The sequence below is a fragment of the Cryptomeria japonica genome, unplaced genomic scaffold, assembly GCF_030272615.1.
Source record: "Cryptomeria japonica unplaced genomic scaffold, Sugi_1.0 HiC_scaffold_43, whole genome shotgun sequence".
Taxonomy (NCBI): domain Eukaryota; kingdom Viridiplantae; phylum Streptophyta; class Pinopsida; order Cupressales; family Cupressaceae; genus Cryptomeria; species Cryptomeria japonica.
The window spans coordinates 155001-174168 of record NW_026728865.1 but is presented as its reverse complement, the minus strand read 5'-3'; the positions used below and the strand labels follow the sequence as shown (position 1 = coordinate 174168).

The following is a 19168-nucleotide window of genomic DNA, read 5'->3' as shown; positions in this document are numbered from 1 at the left end:
TTGGACAAGTGCGTTGTTGTGTATCTGGATGACATTTTGGTATACAGTCGAGACATGGAGGAACACAAGCGGCACCTTCAGGAGGTGTTTGCTTTGTTGAGAGAACATCAGCTGTTCGCAAAGAAGGAAAAGTGTGCTTTTGCGCAGGAGGAAGTGCCGTTTCTGGGCCATATTCTTGGTCATGGCCAGATCCGACCAGACCCGGAGAAGCTTCAGGCAACCCGAGACTGGGAGCCGCTTCGCAATATGCATGAGGTGAGACAGTTCCTTGGTTTAGCTAACTACTATCGCAAGTTTGTAGCAGGCTATTCCCGGATTGCGAGCCCCTTGACGGATCTGTTGAAGAAGGACCGCGGATGGAAATGGGGCGATAAGCAGCAGACAGCATTTGAGTTGCTGAAAAGAGTTTTGATAGAGAGATCAGCTCTTACTGTACCGAACCGGGGCGAGACGACATCGAAGGATGTCTTGCTTGGCCTGTATGAGTTCGAAAGGATTAGGCGGGACAAAACAAAGCAGCCAAAGGAACCGTTGGGGAACGACTTCCTTACCAACACTCGAACCACCAGTCTTTTGTTCCGACGACTGAGAGGAGGCTCAGCCCGACTTTATGTGGATTTCGAGATCTTGACAGGGTCCGCCGAGTTGCCAGACATCTACTCGGAGGTAGACATCTTGGATAGATGGGAGAACAGCGGAGTCATCTCCTTGAGAGATTTGCTAGTTCTCGGTTCTGGAGGAGAATTTCGATCGGAAGACTACCCCCGTGCATCCGAGCTCGTGGCAAGTTGTTCGGAAGCTTTGCAACGTTGGGTCTGGATGGAACAGCCAGAAGCCAAGGCAGATCCTTTCAGCGCCAAACTGGATCAGTTGGCGGAATTGTTGGCACACAAGTTTGTTTGCAAGCCGGTAGGAGCAGAGCCGCAGGGGTTGGCCTGCTTGGACGATGTTAAGATCATCGCAGCTAGGGAAGTCATGAATCAAGACATTCCCGAGGTGAGCACCAAGATGAGATTGGGCACCTTACGTTTGATAAACCAGCATGCGAATGATGAGGAAGAATCCCGACCTACCCGGGATGTCATGGCTAGAGGAGGTGGATCGCAGGGCGATGTCACTTCTCCTGAACAGGCACAGGCAGGAAGTTTCACTTCAGCATCCCTCACTTTCAGGAGACAAGAAGGGGGACCTGTTCAGTTACACATTGATACCTTTCCAGACTTCATTGGGTTCAATGAGGCTCTTTGTGAAGATGATATCTTCACCACTTGGGATCGACAGGGAATAATCCGTTATGGCGACTTGATGTCGATCGGAGGTAGCACCAATCTATCCGACGAAAAGAGTACTCGGAAATCCTTGGAAATCATGGCGAGTTGTTCTGAGGCCGTGGATCACTGGACCTGGGAGGAACATGAGACAAGGCCGTATGAACCACTTTGGGACAGATTGCTTCGTCTACCCGGCGAAGTCTTTGGTCCAGATGACGAAGATCTGATAAGAAATATTCCGAACAGAGGCCCGGCGAATGTGTTGGACAATCCGGACCGCAGAGTCAGCCAGGTCCTTGCAATGCGAACACGAGGAGGAGGCAAGAACGGCATCCGTGAGTTCTTGGTGATGTTCGAAGGACAGGGACGCGACTCCGCTTCCTGGGAACGCAGTGAGTCGTTATGGCGAGACGAGGAGATAATCATGGAGTTCCTCTCCAGGAGGAACCTGCCCAGACAGGAGTAGATTTCTGGGTCAATGCCTCCCAGTGCTTTGTGCAGGGGTGCTGGCGTCGAGGGCGCCGCCACTAGTTTAGTGGGGGAGGATGTAACGGGTCTGCATTGGGCAGAATACTTGCACAGTTTTTGGATCGGGTCCAGCCTTAGTGGGGTTCCATTTTGCATCGGAACTCTTTCTTTTGCATAGCCGACATGGAGTTGGTGTTTCACACAGCCGACTTAATTCATTTCATCGGCGGGGCCGATATGTTTTATTTCTTTGGCGGGGGCCGACATGGGACTTGGCCGATGTTCTTCTTAGCGCGGACTTAACTCATATGAGTCCGGACCTATATGGGCGCTAATTTTCCATTGGCGGGATTCCTTTTGGGCCGGCCCTATCCGCCCAACGGCTCTTTTATTTGGGTCCGACCCTCCAGTATATAAGATGAGCGGGATGCTCATTCTTGGCAAGGGAAGGAAGCAGAGGCAGATTCAGAATCAGGATCATCAGCGATCAAGCATTCGGCAGCGAGCAGACGAGCAGACAGATGCGAGTCTTCGGCGTCGCAAGTCTGAGTGCGAGTATTGCAGCGAGGGACTTTATTGCTCAGGCGAGCATTGGGGTCTTGTGACTTGGCGATCTGGCACCTCGAGGAGCTAACTGGTTCTCCTCTCGAGCGAGCCGATCCCAGTCTGAGTCGAAGGGACTCTTTGTAACTTGTCCGAGTCAGATTGGCTGGCTGGGCAATCCATTTGGGGGCGACCGGTATTTCTCAATACCGAGTTCTATCCAGCATTGTAATCTTTGAGGATAATAATAAAGGATATGGGCACCTCGCCCCACCTTTGAATGTTGTGTTGTCTATTTTATTCCGCATTGCATCGTATCCTTTTATGCATTCTGGGAGCAAGTCGATCTGCATTTTCATTGTGCATTCCGCTTTAGCGCAATATTGGAAGGGACGAGGCGTAGGCCGAAGGTCTCTGACCTTGAACGGATCCGAGTCGGGTCGGGACTTGTCGGTGCCGCACAGGCTTAACTCCCAAAGCCCGTGACACCTATATAAGCTATTTGTCCGATTCCGACACCTGTGTAGTTTGCACCTCCGCTCAGGACATCGACCCCAACTTCCGAACTCGCCTGCAACGACCGAACCAGCGCCTTGGTGCGCACCAAAAGTGCGCACTTTTGGAGGGCACTTTTGTGCGCTCCAAAGGTGCGCACTTTTGGAGGGCACTTTTCTGCGCTCCAAAGGTGCGCACTTTTGGAGGGCACTTTTTGGAGGGCACTTTTCTGCGCTCCAAAGGTGCGCACTTTTGGAGGGCACTTTTTGGAGGGCACTTTTCTGCGCTCCAAAGGTGCGCACTTTTGGAGGGCACTTTTTGGAGGGCACTTTTCTGCGCTCCAAAGGTGCGCACTTTTGGAGGGCACTTTTTGGAGGGCACTTTTCTGCGCTCCAAAGGTGCGCACTTTTGGAGGGCACTTTTTGGAGGGCACTTTTCTGCGCTCCAAAGGTGCGCACTTTTGGAGGGCACTTTTTGGAGGGCACTTTTCTGCGCTCCAAAGGTGCGCACTTTTGGAGGGCACTTTTTGGAGGGCACTTTTCTGCGCTCCAAAGGTGCGCACTTTTGGAGGGCACTTTTTGGAGGGCACTTTTCTGCGCTCCAAAGGTGCGCACTTTTGGAGGGCACTTTTTGGAGGGCACTTTTCTGCGCTCCAAAGGTGCGCACTTTTGGAGGGCACTTTTGTGCACTCCAAAGGTGCGCACTTTTGGAGGGCACTTTTCCTGTGCTCCAAAGGTGCACACCTAGGTGAGCACCTTCGACCACACCTTGTAGCACACCAAACTCTGACTTTCGACTTCATCCGCAATGCAGGGTCTTTGAGGTTGGCGCAATGCGCACAACCAGGGGAGTCGACCCATCAAACCCAACACCTCCCCTATATAAGCTATTTGTCTGATTCTCATACATGCGTAGCCTGCAGGAGCAATTAGGACATCGACCCCAACTTTCGGCTTCTAAACGAAAACAAGGTCTTTGAGGTTGGTGTAATGCGAACAACTAGGGGAGTCAACCCATCAAACCCAACACCTCCCCTATATAAGCTATTTGTCTGATTCTCATACATGTGTAGTCTACAGGAGCAATTAGGACATCGACCCCAACTTTTGACTTCTTAACGAAAACAAGGTCTTTGAGGTTGACGTAATGCGCACAACCAGGGGAGTCGACCCATCAAACCCAACACCTCCCCTATATAAGCTATTTGTCCGATTCTCATACATGTGTAGCCTGCAGGAGCCATTAGGACATTGACCCCAACTTTTGACTTCTTAACGAAAACAAGGTCTTTGAGGTTGGCGTAATGCGCACAACCAAGGGAGTTGACCCATCAAACCCAACACCTCCCCTATATAAGCTATTTGTCTGATTCTCATACATGTGTAGCCTGCAACAACGATTAGGACATCCACCCCAACTTCTGAATTCGTCTGCGTTGACCGCACCAAAGGTGCACGCCTTGGTGCTCACCAAAATCCGACTTCCGACTTCTTCTGCTATGCGGGGTCTTTGAGGTTGGCGCAGTGCGCACAACCAGGGGAGTCAACCCACCGAATGCAACACCTCCCCTATATAAGCTATTTGTCTGATTCTCATACATGCGTAGACTGCAGCAATGATTAGGACATCCACCCCAACTTTTGACTTCTTAAACAAGACAGGGTCTTTGAAGTTGGTGCAGTGCACACAACCAGGGGAGTCGACCCATCAAACGCAACACCTCCCCTATATAAAGCTATTTGTCCGATTCTCATACGTGTAGTCTGCAGCAGCGATTAGGACATCGACCCCAACTTCCGAATTCGTTTGCATTGACCGCACCAAAGGTGCACGCCTTGGTGTGCACCCTGGAGTGCACTTTGGTGCTCACCTCGGTGCACACTTTGGTGTGCACCTCGGTGTGCACCAAAGGTGCGCACCTTGGAGCGCACCAAAGGTGTACACTTTGGAGCGCACCACATAGGGTCTTTGAGAGGTTGGCGCAGTGCGCACACCAAGGTGGGTGTTGAGGTGCGTGCCGAGGTGGGTGGGTGCTAGGGTGCGCTCCATGGTGGGTGCCAGGGTGGGTGCGTGCTAGGGTGGATTCCAAAGAGGGTCATAGGGTGGGTGCCAAGGTGGGTTGGTGATATAGTGGGTTCAAAGGTGGGTACTAGGGTGGGTTCCAAGGTGGGTCACAAGTTGGGTGCCAGGATGCGTGGGTGTTAGGTTGGGTGCCAAGGTGGGCTCCTGCGTGGGTGGGTGCTAGGGTGGGTTTCAAGGTGGACGCGAGGGCGGGTGCCAAGGTGGGTAACAAGTTGGGTGTTAGGATGGGTGAGTGCTAGAGTGGGTGCCAAGGTGGGTGGGTGCTAAGGTGGATGCCAAGGTGGTTCACAGGGTGGGTGGGTTCTAGGGTGAGTTCCAAGGTGGGTCACAGGTTCAGTGCTAGGGTGGGTGTCAAGGCGGGTGTCGAGGTGCCTGGGTGCTAGGGTGTGGATGCCAATGTGGGTCATAGGGTGGGTACTAGGGTGGGCTGCAATGTGGGTGCCAAGGTGGGTAACATGCTCGGTGGGTTCTAAATTGGGTGCCAGGGTGGGTGTGCACCCACCTTGCCCGAGGTGGGTGCCAAGGTGCCAGTGTGGGTGGGTGCTAAGGTGGATGCCAAGGTGGGTGAGAAGGTGGGTGATAGGTTGAGTGGTAGGATGGGTGGGTGCCAAGATGGGTCACAGGGTGGGTGCAAGGGTGGGTAGGTGCTAGGGTTGGTGTCAGGGTGGGTGGGTGCTAGGTTGGGTTCCAAGGTGGGTGCGAGGGTGAGTGTCAAGGTGGGTCACAGGTTAGGTGCTAGGATGGGTGAGTGCTAGGGTGCAAAGGTGCCAGGGTGGGTGCTAGGATGGGTCGATGCTAGGGTGAGTGGCAAGGTGGGTCCACAAGTGTCAAGGTGGGTGCCGAGGTGGGTGCCAAGTCGGCGACTGCTATGGTGGATGCCAAGGTGGGTCACGGGGTGGGTGCCAAGTTGCTAGGTTGGGTTCCAAGGTGGGTGCCAACGTGGGTGCTAGGGTGCGTGGGTTAAAGGGTGTGTCACAACGTGGGTGCCAGGATGGGTGCGCACCCACACTGGCCAAGACGGGTGCGGGTGCAAGGTTGGGTTCCAAGCCCGGTCACAGGCTGGGTGCTAGGATGGGTGGGTGCCAAGGTGGGCACCAGGGTGGGTGCACCCACCCTGGCCAAGGTGGGTCACGGGGTGGGTCCTAGGGTGGGTAACGGGGTGGGTACTAAGGTGCGTGCCAAGGTGGGTCATAGGGTGGGTGCCAAGGTGGGCACCAGGGTGGGTGTGCACCAACCCTAGCCAGGGTAGGTCACGGGGTGGTTGTCGGGGTGGGCGTCAAGGAGCCAAGGTGGGTGGCAAGTAGCCAAGTTGCGTGCCAAGGTGGGTGTCGGGGTGGGTGCCAAGGATCCAAGGTGGGTGCCAAGGAACCAAGGTGGGTGTCTGGGTGGGTGCCGAGGTGGGAGCCAGGGTGGGTCCCAAGGTGAGTGCAAAGGTGGGTGCCAGGGTCAAGGTGAGTGCCAATGTGGGTTCCAAGGTGCCAGGGTCAGGGTGAGTGCCAATGTGGGTTCAAAGGTGCTAAGTTGGGTGCGAGGTTGGGTGCGAGGGTGGGTGGGTGCCAAGGTGTGCTAGGTGGAAGCCCGGGTGGGTCGGCATCCCATGGGTGTCGAGTTGGGTGCCTGATGGGTGCTTCTTGTCAAGTTTTAGTCGTCGGGACTCATTTCGAGCCTTAGAGGTCGTTTCTTGTCCGGTTGCCCTGTCTTCGACCTGGGAACCCAATTTTGGTCCTCGGGTCCCATTTTTTTTTGTCTCGCATCCCACTTTTGGCCTGTGGCCTTTTCGGGGTCGATTCTCGTTTTGGGCATCAGAGCATGTTTCTTCTCCTAAAACCCAATATTTGTTTATTAAGTCTCGGAACACATTTTTGTTCTCGTGGACCCATCATGGGTCTTGGAACGCATTTGTGGTCCTTGGGTCCCATTTTGCATCCCGAAACTTGTGTTTTGGTGCTTGATCCCTATTTTGGGTGCCCACCTTGCACCAAGTGCGCACCCGGGGCAAACCGAGCGCCTTGGTGCACCGGGGCAAGATCGAGCGTGCACCCGAGGCGCCCCGAACATGCACCAAGGTGCACTCGGCCCACATGTGAGCGCAGGTCGTTGCGCCCGAGGTGGTGTGTGGGCACCGCGTTGCAGACGGGACACTGCACGCACACGACGCCCCCTCCAGGTGCACGCACGTAGGCCGGGCCGGGTGCACACCCGACGCCCTAGCAAGGTGCGCGCACCCGGGCAGGGCTCACACTTGGCGAACGGGGCGCACTTCGCGAGGGAGGGTGTGCACCTCGACGGGGGTGGGTGGCCGGGGTGGATTCGCACGTGGGTCGCGGTTTGCTAAGTACACACTGCGACAAGCTCATAACGGGTGCGATCATACCAGCATTAGTGCACCGGATCCCATCAGAACTCCGCAGTTAAGCGCGCTTGGGCCGGAGTAGTACTGGGATGGGTGACCTCCCGGGAAGTCCCGGTGTTGCACCCTTTTTTAGTTTTTCGCCGGGCGTCGCAATGCTATTTGAATAAACCTTTTGCCCGTTTGCGTTCTCGTCGGGGCCGGGCCGGGCCGGGGTGCGCTGCCCGCACTACCGCGCGCGCGGGGGGCGACACCGAGCGCGCACCCGAGGCGCCCCGAGCACACAGGCCACGGTGCAACCCGGGCGTTGTGCGCGCACCCCGGTGCGCCCGAGGTGCTGCGCGCGCACCCAGGTGAAATCGGTGTGCACCTCGGCCAGTGCGCGCTCGGTCGAGTCGCGCACGTTGGCCAAGGTGCACGGTGATGTTTCTTACTCTAAGGTTCCGCACCAGACGCCCGGGACAGGTGAGCGAAGCTGGGCGGGGCCGGGTGCGCGGCCGGGGCAGGTGCACGCAGCTGGAGAGAGCTTTGGAGCACACTTCGGAGCGCACCAATGATGCGCTCCATTCAAAAGTTTCCTGAAAAGGCAAAAAAAGTTGAGATTATAGAATTTCCCACTTGAGAGATTGTAAAAAAAAAAAATTTAAAATGAAGGAAACGCGGGTGCCAAGGTGTGCGCAGCCCAGCCAAGGTGTGCGCACCAAGGCGCCCACCCTGGCGAAGGTGCACGCAAGGTGCGCACCCGAGGCAAACCGGACAATTAACCCAACTTTCGACTTCGCGCGCACCTTGGAGCGCACTTCGGAGCGCTCCTTGGTGCGCACCAATCTTGGGCACCTCGGAGTGCACCATGGCGCCCACCAAGGTGCGCACCCGGGGCAAACCGAGCTCCGACTTCGTGCGCACCTTGGAGCGCACGAAAGGTGCGCACCATGGCGCCCACCAAGGTGCGCAGCCCAGCCAAGGCGTGCGCATCAAGGTGCGCACCCTGGCGAAGGTGCGCACCCGGGGCAAACCGAGCTCCGACTTCGTGCGCACCTTGGAGCGCACAAAAGGTGCGCAACCCAGCCAAGGTGTGCGCACCCCGGTCAAACCGAGCTCCGAATCGTGCGCACCAGAGGTGCACGCCATCGTGCGCACCTTGGAGCACACTTCGGAGCCCTCCTTGGTGCGCGCCGATGTTGCGCACCTCGGAGCGCACCCGGGGAAAACAATGCAATTAACCCGACTTTCGACTTCGTGGGCACCTCGGAGCGCTCTCGGGTTCGCACCTCGGAGCACACCGAGGTGCGCACCTTTGATGCGCTGCCTTCACCAATTTCCAGAAAAGGCAAGAAAACATTGAGAAGGTGTGCGCACCGAGGTGCCCACCCTGGCGAAGGTGCACGCGAGGTGCGCACCCGGGGCAAACCGGGCTCCGACTTCGTGCACGCCGCACCTTGGAGCACACTTCGGAGCGCTCCTTGGTGCGCACCAGGGCGCGCAACCCAGCCGAGGTGCCCACCCCGGCGAAGGTGCACGCGAGGTGCGCACCCGGGGCAAACCGGGCTCCGACTTCGTGCACGCCATGGTGCCCACCGCGGCGAAGGTGCACGTGAGGTGCGCACCCGGGGCAAACCGGGCTCCGACTTCGTGCACGCCGCACCTTGGAGCACACTTCGGAGCGCTCCTTGGTGCGCACCATGGTGCCCACCAGGGCGCGCAACCCCGCCGAAGGTGCACGCGAGGTGCGCACCCGGGGCAAACCGGGCTCCGACTTCGTGCACGCCGCACCTTGGAGCACACTTCGGAGCGCTCCTTGGTGCGCACCATGGTGCCCACCAGGGCGCGCAACCCCGCCGAAGGTGCACGCGAGGTGCGCACCCGGGGCAAACCGGGCTCCGACTTCGTGCACGCCATGGTGCGCACCGCGGCGAAGGTGCGCACCCGGGGCAAACCGGGCTCCGACTTCGTGCACGCCGCACCTTGGAGCACACTTCGGAGCGCTCCTTGGTGCGCACCAGGGCGCGCAACCCAGCCGAGGTGCCCACCCCGGCGAAGGTGCACGCGAGGTGCGTACCCGGGGCAAACCGGGCTCCGACTTCGTGCACGCCGCACCTTGGAGCACACTTCGGAGCGCTCCTTGGTGCGCACCATGGTGCCCACCAGGCCGCGCAACCCAGCCAAGGTGTGCGCACCAAGGTGCACGCGAGGTGCGCACCCGGGGCAAACCGGGGTCCGACTTCGTGCACGCCGCACCTTGGAGCACACATCGGGGCGCTCCCGGGTTCGCACCGGCGTTGCGCACCGTGGTGGGCACCTCGGAGCACACCAAGGTGGGCAGCGAGGTGCGCACCTTTGATGCGATGCCTTCACTAATTTCCATAAAAGGCAAAAAAAAAACGAGATTTTAAAATTTCCGTTTTGAAAGATAGTGAGAAAAAGGGAATGCTGGTGCCATCTTGAGCCCGCCCTGGTGCGCAGCCCAGCCAAGGTGTGCGCACCAAGGTGCCCACCCTGGCGAAGGTGCGCGCCCGGGCAATTAACCCAACTTCCAACTTCGCGCGCGCCAGGGTGGGAGCGCACCCAACAACCGGGCCTGGGAAGAGCCAATGCGAGAAACCCCACCAAACGCTCTGACAAAAAAAGAGGGGGCGCTCCAGTAACCCCGCTTCGGAGCGCACCCTGGGCAAACCCAGCCAAGGTGCCCACCCCGGCCAAGGTGCAGGCGAGGTGCGCACCCGGGGCAAACCGGGCTCCGACAACGTGCACGCCGCACCTTGGAGCACACTTCGTAGCGCTCCCGGGTGCGCACCTCAGAGCACACCAAGGTGGGCAGCGAGGTGCGCACCTTTGATGCGCTGCCTTCACTAATTTCCAGAAAAGGCAAAAAAAAAAGGAGATTTTAAAATTTCCGTTTTGAAAGATAGTGAAAAAAACGGAACGCGCGTGCCATCTTGAGCCCGCCCTGGTGCGCAGCCCAGGTAAGGTGCCCACCCTGGCAAAGGTGCGCACCCGGGCAATTAACCCTACTTCCGACTTCGTGCGCGCCAGGGTGGCAACCGGGCCTCGGAAGAGCCAATGCGAGAAACCCCACCAAACGCTCCGACAAAAAAAGAGGCGGCGCTCCAATAACCCCGCTTCGGAGCGCAGCCGGGGCAAACCCAGCCAAGGTGCCCACCCCGACGAAGGTGCACGCGAGGTGCGCACCCGGGGCAAACCGGGCTCCGACAACGTGCACGCAGCACCTTGGAGCACACTTCGAAGCACTCCCGGGTGCCCACCGGCGTTGCGCACCGTGGTGGGCAGCGAGGTGCGCACCTTTGATGCGCTGCCTTCACTAATTTCCAGAAAAAGGCAAAAAAAAATGAGATTTTAAAATTTCCGTTTTGAAAGATAGTGAAAAAAAAGGAACGCGGGTGCCATCTTGAGCCCGCCCTGGTGCGCAGCCCAGGCAAGGCATGCGCACCAAGGTGCCCACCCGAGGTGCACACCCGGGGCAAACCGGGCTCCGACTTCGTGCAGGCCGCACCTTGGAGCACACTTCGGAGCGCTCCTTGGTGCGCACCATGGTGCCCACCAGGGCGCGCAACCCAGCCAAGGTCTGCACACCAAGGTGCCCACCCCGGCGAAGGTGCACGCGAGGTGCGCACCCGGGGCAAACCGGGCTCCGACTTCGTGCACGCCATGGTGCCCACCGCGGCGAAGGTGCACGCGAGGTGCGCACCCGGGGCAAACCGGGCTCCGACTTCGTGCACGCCGCACCTTGGAGCACACTTCGGAGCGCTCCTTGGTGCGCACCATGGTGCCCACCAGGGCGCGCAACCCAGCCAAGGTGTGCGCACCAAGGTGCACGTGAGGTGCGCACCCGGGGCAAACCGGGGTCCGACTTCGTGCACGCCGCACCTTGGAGCACACATCGGAGCGCTCCCAGGTTCGCACCAGCGTTGCGCACCTTTGATGCGCTGCCTTCACTAATTTCCAGAAAAGGCAAAAAAAAACGATATTTTAAAATTTCCGTTCTGAAAGATAGTGAAAAAAACGGAACGCGGGTGCCATCTTGAGCCCTTCCTGGTGCGCAGCCCAGGCAAGTTGTGCGCACCAAGGTGCCCACCCTGGCGGAGGTGCGCGCCCGGGGCAAACCGGGCTCCGACTTCGTGCACTGCATGGTGCCCACCAAGGCGCGCAACCCAGCCAAGGTGCCCACCGCAGCGAAGGTGCACGCGAGGTGCACACCCGGGGCAAACCGGGCTCCGACTTCGTGCACGCCGCACCTTGGAGCACACTTCAGAGCGCTCCTTGGTGCGCACCAGGGCGCGCAACCCAGCCGAGGTGCCCACCCCGGCGAAGGTGCACGCGAGGTGCGCACCCGGGGCAAACCGGGCTCCGACTTCGTGCACGCCATGGTGCCCACCGCGGCGAAGGTGCGCACCCGGGGCAAACCGGGCTCCGACTTCGTGCACGCCGCACCTTGGAGCACACTTCGGAGCGCTCCTTGGTGCGCACCATGGTGCCCACCAGGCCGCGCAACCCAGCCAAGGTGTGCGCACCAAGGTGCACGCGAGGTGCGCACCCGGGGCAAACCGGGGTCCGACTTCGTGCACGCCGCACCTTGGAGCACACATCGGGGCGCTCCCGGGTTCGCACCGGCGTTGCGCACCGTGGTGGGCACCTCGGAGCACACCAAGGTGGGCAGCGAGGTGCGCACCTTTGATGCGATGCCTTCACTAATTTCCATAAAAGGCAAAAAAAAAACGAGATTTTAAAATTTCCGTTTTGAAAGATAGTGAGAAAAAGGGAATGCTGGTGCCATCTTGAGCCCGCCCTGGTGCGCAGCCCAGCCAAGGTTTGCGCACCAAGGTGCCCACCCTGGCGAAGGTGCGCGCCCGGGCAATTAACCCAACTTCCAACTTCGCGCGCGCCAGGGTGGGAGCGCACCCAACAACCGGGCCTGGGAAGAGCCAATGCGAGAAACCCCACCAAACTCTCTGACAAAAAAAGAGGGGGCGCTCCAGTAACCCCGCTTCGGAGCGCACCCTGGGCAAACCCAGCCAAGGTGCCCACCCCGGCCAAGGTGCAGGCGAGGTGCGCACCCGGGGCAAACCGGGCTCCGACAACGTGCACGCCGCACCTTGGAGCACACTTCGTAGCGCTCCCGGGTGCGCACCTCAGAGCACACCAAGGTGGGCAGCGAGGTGCGCACCTTTGATGCGCTGCCTTCACTAATTTCCAGAAAAGGCAAAAAAAAAAGGAGATTTTAAAATTTCCGTTTTGAAAGATAGTGAAAAAAACGGAACGCGCGTGCCATCTTGAGCCCGCCCTGGTGCGCAGCCCAGGTAAGGTGCCACCCTGGCAAAGGTGCGCACCCGGGCAATTAACCCTACTTCCGACTTCGTGCGCGCCAGGGTGGCAACCGGGCCTCGGAAGAGCCAATGCGAGAAACCCCACCAAACGCTCCGACAAAAAAAGAGGCGGCGCTCCAATAACCCCGCTTCGGAGCGCAGCCGGGGCAAACCAAGCCAAGGTGCCCACCCCGACGAAGGTGCACGCGAGGTGCGCACCCGGGGCAAACCGGGCTCCGACAACGTGCACGCAGCACCTTGGAGCACACTTCGAAGCACTCCCGGGTGCCCACCGGCGTTGCGCACCGTGGTGGGCAGCGAGGTGCGCACCTTTGATGCGCTGCCTTCACTAATTTCCAGAAAAAGGCAAAAAAAAATGAGATTTTAAAATTTCCGTTTTGAAAGATAGTGAAAAAAAAGGAACGCGGGTGCCATCTTGAGCCCGCCCTGGTGCGCAGCCCAGGCAAGGCATGCGCACCAAGGTGCCCACCCGAGGTGCACACCCGGGGCAAACCGGGCTCCGACTTCGTGCAGGCCGCACCTTGGAGCACACTTCGGAGCGCTCCTTGGTGCGCACCATGGTGCCCACCAGGGCGCACCCGGGGCAAACCGGGCTCCGACTTCGTGCACGCCGCACCTTGGAGCACACATCGGAGCGCTCCCAGGTTCGCACCAGCGTTGCGCACCTTTGATGCGCTGCCTTCACTAATTTCCAGAAAAGGCAAAAAAAAACGATATTTTAAAATTTCCGTTCTGAAAGATAGTGAAAAAAACGGAACGCGGGTGCCATCTTGAGCCCTTCCTGGTGCGCAGCCCAGGCAAGTTGTGCGCACCAAGGTGCCCACCCTGGCGGAGGTGCGCGCCCGGGGCAAACCGGGCTCCGACTTCGTGCACTGCATGGTGCCCACCAAGGCGCGCAACCCAGCCAAGGTGCCCACCGCAGCGAAGGTGCACGCGAGGTGCGCACCCGAGGTGCACACCCGGGGCAAACCGGGCTCCGACTTCGTGCACGCCGCACCTTGGAGCACACTTCAGAGCGCTCCTTGGTACGCACCAGGGCGCGCAACCCAGCCAAGGTGCTCACCCCGGCGAAGGTGCACGCGAGGTGCGCACCCGGGGCAAACCGGGCTCGGACTTCGTGCACGCCGCACCTTGGAGCACACATCGGAGCGCTCCCGGGTTCGCACCAGCATTGCGCACCTTTGATGCGCTGCCTTCACTAATTTCCAGAAAAGGCAAAAAAAAGAAAAAAATGAGATTTTAAAATTTCCGTTTTGAAAGATAGTGAAAAAAACGGAACGCGGGTGCCATCTTGAGCCCGCCCTGGTGTGCAGCCCAGGCAAGTTGTGCGCACCAAGGCACCCACCCTGGCCAAGGTGGGTCACGGGGTGGGTCCTAGGGTGGGTAACGGGGTGGGTACTAAGGTGCGTGCCAAGGTGGGTCATAGGGTGGGTGCCAAGGTGGGCACCAGGGTGGGTGTGCACCAACCCTAGCCAGGGTAGGTCACGGGGTGGTTGTCGGGGTGGGCGTCAAGGAGCCAAGGTGGGTGGCAAGTAGCCAAGTTGCGTGCCAAGGTGGGTGTCGGGGTGGGTGCCAAGGATCCAAGGTGGGTGCCAAGGAACCAAGGTGGGTGTCTGGGTGGGTGCCGAGGTGGGAGCCAGGGTGGGTCCCAAGGTGAGTGCAAAGGTGGGTGCCAGGGTCAAGGTGAGTGCCAATGTGGGTTCCAAGGTGCCAGGGTCAGGGTGAGTGCCAATGTGGGTTCAAAGGTGCTAAGTTGGGTGCGAGGTTGGGTGCGAGGGTGGGTGGGTGCCAAGGTGTGCTAGGTGGAAGCCCGGGTGGGTCGGCATCCCATGGGTGTCGAGTTGGGTGCCTGATGGGTGCTTCTTGTCAAGTTTTAGTCGTCGGGACTCATTTCGAGCCTTAGAGGTCGTTTCTTGTCCGGTTGCCCTGTCTTCGACCTGGGAACCCAATTTTGGTCCTCGGGTCCCATTTTTTTTTGTCTCGCATCCCACTTTTGGCCTGTGGCCTTTTCGGGGTCGATTCTCGTTTTGGGCATCAGAGCATGTTTCTTCTCCTAAAACCCAATATTTGTTTATTAAGTCTCGGAACACATTTTTGTTCTCGTGGACCCATCATGGGTCTTGGAACGCATTTGTGGTCCTTGGGTCCCATTTTGCATCCCGAAACTTGTGTTTTGGTGCTTGATCCCTATTTTGGGTGCCCACCTTGCACCAAGTGCGCACCCGGGGCAAACCGAGCGCCTTGGTGCACCGGGGCAAGATTGAGCGTGCACCCGAGGCGCCCCGAACATGCACCAAGGTGCACTCGGCCCACATGTGAGCGCAGGTCGTTGCGCCCGAGGTGGTGTGTGGGCACCGCGTTGCAGACGGGACACTGCACGCACACGACGCCCCCTCCAGGTGCACGCACGTAGGCCGGGCCGGGTGCACACCCGACGCCCTAGCAAGGTGCGCGCACCCGGGCAGGGCTCACACTTGGCGAACGGGGCGCACTTCGCGAGGGAGGGTGTGCACCTCGACGGGGGTGGGTGGCCGGGGTGGATTCGCACGTGGGTCGCGGTTTGCTAAGTACACACTGCGACAAGCTCATAACGGGTGCGATCATACCAGCGTTAGTGCACCGGATCCCATCAGAACTCCGCAGTTAAGCGCGCTTGGGCCGGAGTAGTACTGGGATGGGTGACCTCCCGGGAAGTCCCGGTGTTGCACCCTTTTTTAGTTTTTCGCCGGGCGTCGCAATGCTATTTGAATAAACCTTTTGCCCGTTTGCGTTCTCGTCGGGGCCGGGCCGGGCCGGGGTGCGCTGCCCGCACTACCGCGCGCGCGGGGGCGACACCGAGCGCGCACCCGAGGCGCCCCGAGCACACAGGCCACGGTGCAACCCGGGCGTTGTGCGCGCACCCCGGTGCGCCCGAGGTGCTGCGCGCGCACCCAGGTGAAATCGGTGTGCACCTCGGCCAGTGCGCGCTCGGTCGAGTCGCGCACGTTGGCCAAGGTGCACGGTGATGTTTCTTACTCTAAGGTTCCGCACCAGACGCCCGGGACAGGTGAGCGAAGCTGGGCGGGGCCGGGTGCGCGGCCGGGGCAGGTGCACGCAGCTGGAGAGAGCTTTGGAGCACACTTCGGAGCGCACCAATGATGCGCTCCATTCAAAAGTTTCCTGAAAAGGCAAAAAAAGTTGAGATTATAGAATTTCCCACTTGAGAGATTGTAAAAAAAAAAAATTTAAAATGAAGGAAACGCGGGTGCCAAGGTGTGCGCAGCCCAGCCAAGGTGTGCGCACCAAGGCGCCCACCCTGGCGAAGGTGCACGCAAGGTGCGCACCCGAGGCAAACCGGACAATTAACCCAACTTTCGACTTCGCGCGCACCTTGGAGCGCACTTCGGAGCGCTCCTTGGTGCGCACCAATCTTGGGCACCTCGGAGTGCACCATGGCGCCCACCAAGGTGCGCACCCGGGGCAAACCGAGCTCCGACTTCGTGCGCACCTTGGAGCGCACGAAAGGTGCGCACCATGGCGCCCACCAAGGTGCGCAGCCCAGCCAAGGCGTGCGCATCAAGGTGCGCACCCTGGCGAAGGTGCGCACCCGGGGCAAACCGAGCTCCGACTTCGTGCGCACCTTGGAGCGCACAAAAGGTGCGCAACCCAGCCAAGGTGTGCGCACCCCGGTCAAACCGAGCTCCGAATCGTGCGCACCAGAGGTGCACGCCATCGTGCGCACCTTGGAGCACACTTCGGAGCCCTCCTTGGTGCGCGCCGATGTTGCGCACCTCGGAGCGCACCCGGGGAAAACAATGCAATTAACCCGACTTTCGACTTCGTGGGCACCTCGGAGCGCTCTCGGGTTCGCACCTCGGAGCACACCGAGGTGCGCACCTTTGATGCGCTGCCTTCACCAATTTCCAGAAAAGGCAAGAAAACATTGAGAAGGTGTGCGCACCGAGGTGCCCACCCTGGCGAAGGTGCACGCGAGGTGCGCACCCGGGGCAAACCGGGCTCCGACTTCGTGCACGCCGCACCTTGGAGCACACTTCGGAGCGCTCCTTGGTGCGCACCAGGGCGCGCAACCCAGCCGAGGTGCCCACCCCGGCGAAGGTGCACGCGAGGTGCGCACCCGGGGCAAACCGGGCTCCGACTTCGTGCACGCCATGGTGCCCACCGCGGCGAAGGTGCACGCGAGGTGCGCACCCGGGGCAAACCGGGCTCCGACTTCGTGCACGCCGCACCTTGGAGCACACTTCGGAGCGCTCCTTGGTGCGCACCATGGTGCCCACCAGGGCGCGCAACCCCGCCGAAGGTGCACGCGAGGTGCGCACCCGGGGCAAACCGGGCTCCGACTTCGTGCACGCCGCACCTTGGAGCACACTTCGGAGCGCTCCTTGGTGCGCACCATGGTGCCCACCAGGGCGCGCAACCCCGCCGAAGGTGCACGCGAGGTGCGCACCCGGGGCAAACCGGGCTCCGACTTCGTGCACGCCATGGTGCGCACCGCGGCGAAGGTGCGCACCCGGGGCAAACCGGGCTCCGACTTCGTGCACGCCGCACCTTGGAGCACACTTCGGAGCGCTCCTTGGTGCGCACCAGGGCGCGCAACCCAGCCGAGGTGCCCACCCCGGCGAAGGTGCACGCGAGGTGTGTACCCGGGGCAAACCGGGCTCCGACTTCGTGCACGCCGCACCTTGGAGCACACTTCGGAGCGCTCCTTGGTGCGCACCATGGTGCCCACCAGGCCGCGCAACCCAGCCAAGGTGTGCGCACCAAGGTGCACGCGAGGTGCGCACCCGGGGCAAACCGGGGTCCGACTTCGTGCACGCCGCACCTTGGAGCACACATCGGGGCGCTCCCGGGTTCGCACCGGCGTTGCGCACCGTGGTGGGCACCTCGGAGCACACCAAGGTGGGCAGCGAGGTGCGCACCTTTGATGCGATGCCTTCACTAATTTCCATAAAAGGCAAAAAAAAAACGAGATTTTAAAATTTCCGTTTTGAAAGATAGTGAGAAAAAGGGAATGCTGGTGCCATCTTGAGCCCGCCCTGGTGCGCAGCCCAGCCAAGGTGTGCGCACCAAGGTGCCCACCCTGGCGAAGGTGCGCGCCCGGGCAATTAACCCAACTTCCAACTTCGCGCGCGCCAGGGTGGGAGCGCACCCAACAACCGGGCCTGGGAAGAGCCAATGCGAGAAACCCCACCAAACGCTCTGACAAAAAAAGAGGGGGCGCTCCAGTAACCCCGCTTCGGAGCGCACCCTGGGCAAACCCAGCCAAGGTGCCCACCCCGGCCAAGGTGCAGGCGAGGTGCGCACCCGGGGCAAACCGGGCTCCGACAACGTGCACGCCGCACCTTGGAGCACACTTCGTAGCGCTCCCGGGTGCGCACCTCAGAGCACACCAAGGTGGGCAGCGAGGTGCGCACCTTTGATGCGCTGCCTTCACTAATTTCCAGAAAAGGCAAAAAAAAAAGGAGATTTTAAAATTTCCGTTTTGAAAGATAGTGAAAAAAACGGAACGCGCGTGCCATCTTGAGCCCGCCCTGGTGCGCAGCCCAGGTAAGGTGCCCACCCTGGCAAAGGTGCGCACCCGGGCAATTAACCCTACTTCCGACTTCGTGCGCGCCAGGGTGGCAACCGGGCCTCGGAAGAGCCAATGCGAGAAACCCCACCAAACGCTCCGACAAAAAAAGAGGCGGCGCTCCAATAACCCCGCTTCGGAGCGCAGCCGGGGCAAACCCAGCCAAGGTGCCCACCCCGACGAAGGTGCACGCGAGGTGCGCACCCGGGGCAAACCGGGCTCCGACAACGTGCACGCAGCACCTTGGAGCACACTTCGAAGCACTCCCGGGTGCCCACCGGCGTTGCGCACCGTGGTGGGCAGCGAGGTGCGCACCTTTGATGCGCTGCCTTCACTAATTTCCAGAAAAAGGCAAACAAAAATGAGATTTTAAAATTTCCGTTTTGAAAGATAGTGAAAAAAAAGGAACGCGGGTGCCATCTTGAGCCCGCCCTGGTGCGCAGCCCAGGCAAGGCATGCGCACCAAGGTGCCCACCCGAGGTGCACACGCGGGGCAAACCGGGCTCCGACTTCGTGCAGGCCGCACCTTGGAGCACACTTCGGAGCGCTCCTTGGTGCGCACCATGGTGCCCACCAGGGCGCGCAACCCAGCCAAGGTCTGCACACCAAGGTGCCCACCCCGGCGAAGGTGCACGCGAGGTGCGCACCCGGGGCAAACCGGGCTCCGACTTCGTGCACGCCATGGTGCCCACCGCGGCGAAGGTGCACGCGAGGTGCGCACCCGGGGCAAACCGGGCTCCGACTTCGTGCACGCCGCACCTTGGAGCACACTTCGGAGCGCTCCTTGGTGCGCACCATGGTGCCCACCAGGGCGCGCAACCCAGCCAAGGTGTGCGCACCAAGGTGCACGCGAGGTGCGCACCCGGGGCAAACCGGGGTCCGACTTCGTGCACGCCACACCTTGGAGCACACATCGGAGCGCTCCCAGGTTCGCACCAGCGTTGCGCACCTTTGATGCGCTGCCTTCACTAATTTCCAGAAAAGGCAAAAAAAAACGAGATTTTAAAATTTCCGTTCTGAAAGATAGTGAAAAAAACGGAACGCGGGTGCC

General features: G+C 60.0%; 2 non-coding genes across 2 annotated transcripts; both read left to right on the top strand.

Moving 5' to 3' along the window:
* The first annotated feature begins 7219 nt into the window (after positions 1-7219).
* Positions 7220-7338, top strand: LOC131862490 (5S ribosomal RNA). The gene has a single exon (XR_009361504.1). It is a non-coding gene; the product is annotated as a 5S ribosomal RNA (ribosomal RNA).
* A 7805-nt stretch (positions 7339-15143) lies between these two features.
* Positions 15144-15262, top strand: LOC131862428 (5S ribosomal RNA). Its single transcript, XR_009361444.1, has one exon. It is a non-coding gene; the product is annotated as a 5S ribosomal RNA (ribosomal RNA).
* The last annotated feature ends 3906 nt before the right edge of the window (positions 15263-19168 follow it).